Source organism: Adiantum capillus-veneris, chromosome 19, assembly GCF_014529385.1.
Source record: "Adiantum capillus-veneris isolate H3 chromosome 19, ASM1452938v2, whole genome shotgun sequence".
Classification (NCBI taxonomy): Eukaryota; Viridiplantae; Streptophyta; class Polypodiopsida; order Polypodiales; family Pteridaceae; genus Adiantum; species Adiantum capillus-veneris.
The window spans coordinates 77,427,393-77,434,546 of NC_140949.1; positions in this window are offsets into that span (position 1 = coordinate 77,427,393).

The following is a 7,154-nucleotide window of genomic DNA, read 5'->3' on the forward strand; positions in this document are numbered from 1 at the left end:
TGCTAGCTATGGTGGATGAAAGAGAAACATGGTGCAAGTGTGTGAGTGTGTGTAAGCAAGGTTATCACTCAAGTGAATTAGGTTCCAAGATAGGATTAGCTTGGACTCATAAACACAATCTTGAGTATTGACTTAGCTTAGCACAAGCTCACCATAGACAAGCATGTAGTGCAATTTGAGTTGTTGTTTATTGATTCAAGAAATGAGCTTTAAGTAGCTCTACAGCCTTGCTCCACAGTATATGGGATAAATCCACTCTCCTCTCCTTGACTCACACCTTAGGAAAAAGCTCACACTTTACAGACATGGGATGCATTCTTCAATATAGGTGTTACTTTGCATACCATTGGGATATCACTTTGAAATCACTATTATGGTGAATCTATCATCCCTTCAAAATTTTATATGGCACAACACTCATGTTTAAAGCATGCACATTTGACACAATGTATGTCTCCATCTATGAAATTGCACATTTGCCTACCTTTGTAAGGGGAACAGACATTGCTGGCATAAAAATGGTAAGACCGTTCTCAAGTGCCAACCTTTTGTGCACCCTAAAATGTATGCCATGCCTACCAAGTTATATGGCATCAACTGTGATGTGCTACATATGGCTAATCAAGCAGAAACAAACAATGACAATGTGAATCACCAACAACAAGATTACAAGACGGATCAACAAAGACAAGGGAAACGGCAAAATCAACATGGCGACTACACAAAAATTTGCACCACTTATGTGCAAAGGAGAAGATCCTCCAATCGATAACCCTATGAAGATGTGAAAGCACTCAGTTTGTGTATTCCTAATACCTCATTTGTGTTATAGGGAAGGATTTATGTGATCTCACCTTGTGTTTGGGAAATCTTGTGTTCCATACCCTACTTTGTTCCAGGGGAGATTTGTGTGCTTACACCCTCTATGTCAAGGGGAGGCAAAAATTGTGTACCTACCCCCCCTAGTGTGTTTTGAGGGGAGGATGTACTCTGTGAGTGCTACATTACAAAACCCACAAGGTGAGGATGTGGATTTTGTCACACCTCACACCCATAGGAAAACCCTTATTCTAGAAGTCATGTAAAGTATGTGTATGCCTTTATGAAGGCAAGATGTGTGTGTAAGCAAGTAACTTGTGGCATGTGTATGTAGCATGTGCAATAGACAAGGTGCATGCGACAAGCTAGCATATAAGCAAGTTTTTTTAATCTATTTTATGTGCAATAATCAACTTATTTTGCATCTAGTCTCTTGTGTAATTGCTACTCTCTCAAGCATTGCACTAACCTCTACAACCATGCCATTACCATGAATGGCACACTAATCCACCCTCCTTAACTCTACATAGAATACTCCTTGGTAGATGGCTACAATTACTAAGGGATACTTACTCCTATCCCCCAATGTGATACCAATGCCTTTGTATTCTAAGCCCTGCTTTTAGCATATTCAAATAGGTGGTCATAAGTAACCATATGTTTGTGTATTTCCTAAGCTTGGTTAGCCTTTTTAGACTAGCTCCTGATTATCAACATTACAACTCGTTACCAAGTATAAGGTCAATGTAACTGCAGTTCATATTTAGGGATATATTTTCTAATAGATGTCTAAATCAAGCACCATGATTTATTTTTTCATTTGAGTTATTATTTGAGCTTACTATTACTTTGATACAAGCTCAATATCTACCATCTGTCCAATTTTGCAAACCATATGCAAATCTTCCATTACCTTTACTTGGCACATAACCCCTCTACTTAAAGATAATCATACTTCTCATTGATTTTGTAATCAAGGGATTTTCAAGTGTTAATATAGTTAGTGTTTAGTTAAATCCTTGGTTGAATCTAAATCACCTTTAGTTACGTTGTCTTTGAGACACACTTTTGCAAATAAAGCTAAGTACAATGCTATCATATCAAAAAACCTCCAGGTATGAAATTTCTTGATGCATTTTGATAATATACATTTAGCAATATCATTTCAATTATCTTTAATGAGTCGTCTCTCTTTATGTATCTTTAGACCCAACTGCAATATATAATGCACCACCCTAGCACTTGTACTACGTTCTTCCTTATCTTAAGATCTCCAAATTTTACACCACCTCTTACCATATCTTCTTATACAACAGTCCTCCAGTTTAATATATTTGGTTTGATAAATGCTCATTCTATATAATTTTGTTTAAGTGAATATCTTTGCAGATATATCTAAGGGACTACACTCAAGAAACTTTACAACACCAAGATACCGTTGGGTACTTTTAGAAGACATGCTTTACTTATCTACATTGTGTTATGAGTTATGATATTAATTATCTCTAACTTCATGGCTTGTACTTGCACTGAATGCAACTTCTTTTGAGATGATTTGTCATGAAACTATACAACTACTTACATGAGCTCAAGTGATTCCTCAATATTTTGTACATACTTAAATATTCCAACCTACTCCAATTTGGTACCAACCAGGTAGTAAATGCTTTTTCTTTTATGTCTTCTCTAGTTTAATAGTCACATGCACACATATTCACCGATTTAGGCAGTGTGTAAATGCTCATCGTGGTGTAGATTTGCCGATTTAGGTAGCACCAATTAATTGTGCAGATTCCTCGATTTAGGCAGCATGAGTGGAGATTTGCCAATTTCCAACAAACCACATATTCACTAGTCTAAACAATACTAGGTGCAAATTTAGGCAACACCGATCACAAAATCATGCTACAATGGCTGGCCACCGATGTCTTTACTATGATTTTGTTACTCGAGTATATAATGAAAGTGATTTGGATTTTGAAATTGGAGTTGGAGTTGGAGTTGGATTTGGTTTATGATGATTGATTGTTGATATTGTATATGGAATTGGATTTGAAATTTATGATAATTGATTATTGAACTATGAGTGTGACCAATAATATCATGATACATCAGGATATGACATATATTGCTTATTCTCGTGGTATGGGACACTAGAATATATAGTATGTGGATGACGAAAAACATAAGCAAATTTGTTTGTTTAAGTTACGGCTTTTATTTTGTTACATGATATTCTTGACACATAATTTTAACGTTTGTTTTTTACAAGTAATGTTTTGCATATTCTTAACTTAGCAGCTGAGGACAATTGCTTTCTAATTGGGACGTATGTAATGGAAATACCAAAATATAAATTTATTCAAGCTGACAGGTGGCAAAAGCTATGGATTGTGCAAAAGGATAGCAAGCATATGGATATTTTTTTATTATTAAAGTGCTCTTTATGAGCTATTGCCATTTTATGTCCAAGTAGACAATTTGTATTCGTTTCAAGCATTCAAGAAATCTATAAACAAATATGTGCAAGAGAAAAATGTTGACTCTTGCACGGGAGGAGATTGCACCTAGTGTATGTGTTCATCTTCTCCTCTTTCACCTCTCCTCTCTCGTCGTGTCGATGTAGCACTCCGCTCTAGGAGGTATATATGCATGAGCTCCCTTGCTCTCTCTCACTCACTCTCTCTCTTAGATCGTGTGTAGCATTGATTATGTACTTGTGGGATTCGCCAGGTATGTATATCTGTTGTTTTATGCCTTGCAAGATGTTATTTTTAGTATTTTGTATGGCCCTCTGCACTCCCAACTGTTGCATGTAGCAGAAAGAGGTAGGAAAGTAGAATATTTGCACGTATCAGGCAGCAAGTTGGAGATAATTGAGTAGCATCTTCCTTGGGGTGGGGGTGGGGGGGGGGGGGGGGGGGGGGGGGGGGGGGGGGGGGGGGGGGGGACAACCAAAAGAGCTTGGCATTGCCTTAAGTGAAAGGCAAGTTCAAATATGTAGAAAAATTGGAGCAATGAGTAATCGACTACAGGAGAAGTCGAGTAGATGAGGACCTAAACTAAGATCGGAGCGTTGGACTTAAGTAGCAGCAAAAATTGCAACGCTATCATAAAACTAAGGTAGCATTGATGAAAAAAAAGGTAATGCTAGTGATTTTTTATAGCACAGCAAGAAGGCAACAAAATTAAAGTAAAATTTTGGGTTAACAAAAGCGCTACAATAAAGAGACAAAGAGACTGTGTGTGTGTGTGTGTGTGTGTGTGTGTGTGTGTGTGTGTGTGTGTGTGTGTGTGTGTGTGTGTGTGTGTGTGTGTGTGTGTGTATACACACTCATAGTTTTGGCCAATAACAAGAGAGAAGGGGTTTAGCCTATCAGCATGGAGAGAGCCAAGAAGGGAGAAAGAGAGAGGGAGTATATGTGTAGGGTGTATGTATAATAAGATGTCCACTTTTAGTAGTTTCCCCTCCAAGTGTTTGCGTATAGGCGCCTGTGCCTTGCCCGACCGCCCAGAGTCTGGGCGCCCACTGACTTGTATACCTTATACATAGCATAAGTGTATAGGGGGCTGCTCACTCTTTTGAGTCTCCCCACCCATATCTATGTGTCGTGTGTCTCCTTCTCTCTCTCACTCTCCGTCTGTGGTGCTCTCCGATCCCCTTCAATTGGTATCAGAGCGACAGGTGTGAGAGCGTAGATGGACGGCTTCGCGATGAACTCGTCGGCTATGGCAGAGAGGTCACAGATCTGAGCAAAGAAATAGAGGAGACTTGTGGACAGCCATACAGAGGCTTGCAGGAGAGCTCTCAGGAGATTCCTAGTGCTCACAGATCACTCCACAATTCCTCTATAAATCAGCCCACTGTGTACAGTATCTTCCCTTTTCTCGGCAAGCTTTGCAACGGTGGAAAGGGGGAAAGGGGAACACACCCAGCACACAACACAATGCCTCACTATAGCCCAGGGTATACACAGCGCCCCAATCCACTAGAGTTCACCTTCAAAACTCAACACTACCCGCAAGCAAACCACTGCTTTCACACAACCATACGCACACACGCCTTGCAATGCCCCAGACAGACTCAATCACTCCGCTCCACTCAATTCACAGCCTTCCACACTCACACAACCTCTCTGTATCTCTCTTTGCACGACCAACTTTGGGGGGGCACACACGCGGACACACGCCCGGAAACACACGCACACAAGCAGAGAAGAGAGGGGGGGAGGGGGAATGATGCCTCGAAACAGTAGGGAATAGTCTTCTAGCATAGGCAATAACATGTACATCCAACACCTCGCCAGCATGAACCTCGGCAATCAAAACAATGGGTCAAAAGCCTTGGCAAAAAACCTCCTGCCAAAAAATAAAACCTTGGTCGAAAGACCCTCTTTGGCCAAAAGACACTGGTCCAAAAGACCCTTACAAATGAACATAAGCACCCTTTTATAGGGGTGTGCATAGGAGTCCCAAAAAAGAAAAATGTGGTGTGATTCCATGTCATGCACTCCCTTTGGAGTTCTATTTAGAAGTTTTATGCATTGCCAACACTTGGCCTAGTGTATTTTTGGAAGCATTTGCTTGATGTGCACACTTGTCCTTTGCACCTTCCACCTTGACCGGCCGGATTTCCCACTTTGGTGCCCTTGCATTTGGCTTTGTCCACCTCTTTGCTCCCGGACTTCCCTTCTCGCTCTCCTTGCATGCTTGACCCCCTGTGGGATTTGCCTCTTACCTGAGGGGGGAAGGCAATAGCGATATCTCTATTGCCCCCTCCCTTTTCCTGTCAAAAATTTGGTGCCCCAAGGGCCACGGGACCCGCCTTTAGCAAGGCCTTCCATGTCATCACTGTCACCGTCGGACTCCGCTGCTGCTCCTGGCGCGCGTCACCGCGTCCCCACCTTGCTCGCCAACTGCCGCCGCCAAAACAGGCCCGAAATTCCGCATGCGCAGCGCCCACTGGGCCGCGCCATAGCCATGGAGCTCCAAGAGCTCTCCACTCCTCCTTTGGATGCTAGTGGGAGGGCCACGGCCCATCTTATAAACTACGAGCTCCTGCCTCCTTTCCTCACATGTGGGTTATAAGAGCGCCACGTGGCAGGCCCAGAAGGTCATATCCTCTTAAGATTTCAAAAGAACAACAAAAACCCATTATTTTTTCTTAACCAAAAAACTTTGCAACCTGCCTTGGCCTAGCCCCCATTCTGTGCTCCCACCTTCTATTGCCGAGCCACAAAGCCCGAGTAAAATCGTGCACTGCCACCCTTCTTCTCCATGATCCGCACCGCTATTCGACTTCTCCAGGCCCGAGATCCGAGGCCACCAAAACACGACCAATTCATCTGCCAACAACTTCAGGCAAAGACACCCAATTTTCCGACGACCATATCTTCTCGCTCCGGATTCCGTTTGGCATGCAGTCACTTCCTGCTAGCTCCGTATAATGTACACCCTGCTCTAGAACTTCGTTGAGGCCCAGAAGATGCCAGATGGTACATTCTCCAATGCGGCCAAGTGGGCTCAGACCCGACCCCCGGAAAAACTTCAAATGACCATATCTTGCAAACCGTGGCTCCGATCCGCAATCCGAAAAGACGGGTAGGCTCCACAAATCGAGCTCTACACACATGTACCTTAAGCTCCACTTGGACCACCTATCTCCAACTGCCCTGTCCGGCAAGAATCTACAAACCATCAAAACTTCAACCTTCAATAACTTGGGCTCCGTGACTCAGTTTGATGAGCCGTCTGGACCTGCTCCTTCAGCACTTCAAGCTCTTCATTTCTGGATCCAAAGGCTGCACTTTGCATCTCTTTCACCTGCTACCCCAATTAACCCATTATGGAGCATTCCTTGGCCTATAAGCCGCATCGTGCATACACTTCCGCTGCTACCTGTCACCCCATGAACTTCCTAGCTGCACCAGTCCTTTGCCATGCTTCTACTTGCCTGCACACACCTGTCCATGCCATCTTCTAGCGTCAACATACTTTGGCTGCACCATCATTGCCCACCCCCCTGTTGAGCATTTATGCTCAACCACATAAAAGCTTTATTCCACTATAAACTACAAAAACCTGTCGCACACTATGAGAAAACTAAAACCATATTTACATAGTTTTATTGCACCCTATTATCAAACCTTCAAGTGGGTTGCCCCACCCCCTGCATCCCATAGCTTCCACCGGGATCAAACACCTGACTCTGTTCACTTTCATCCATCTTCAATAACCTCCAATAGTGCCCTACCCCAGCACATAGCCATCCATGCACACAAAAGGCCCATAGCACTTTAGCACCGCTTCGAACATCATCTTGCCTCATCAGCCTA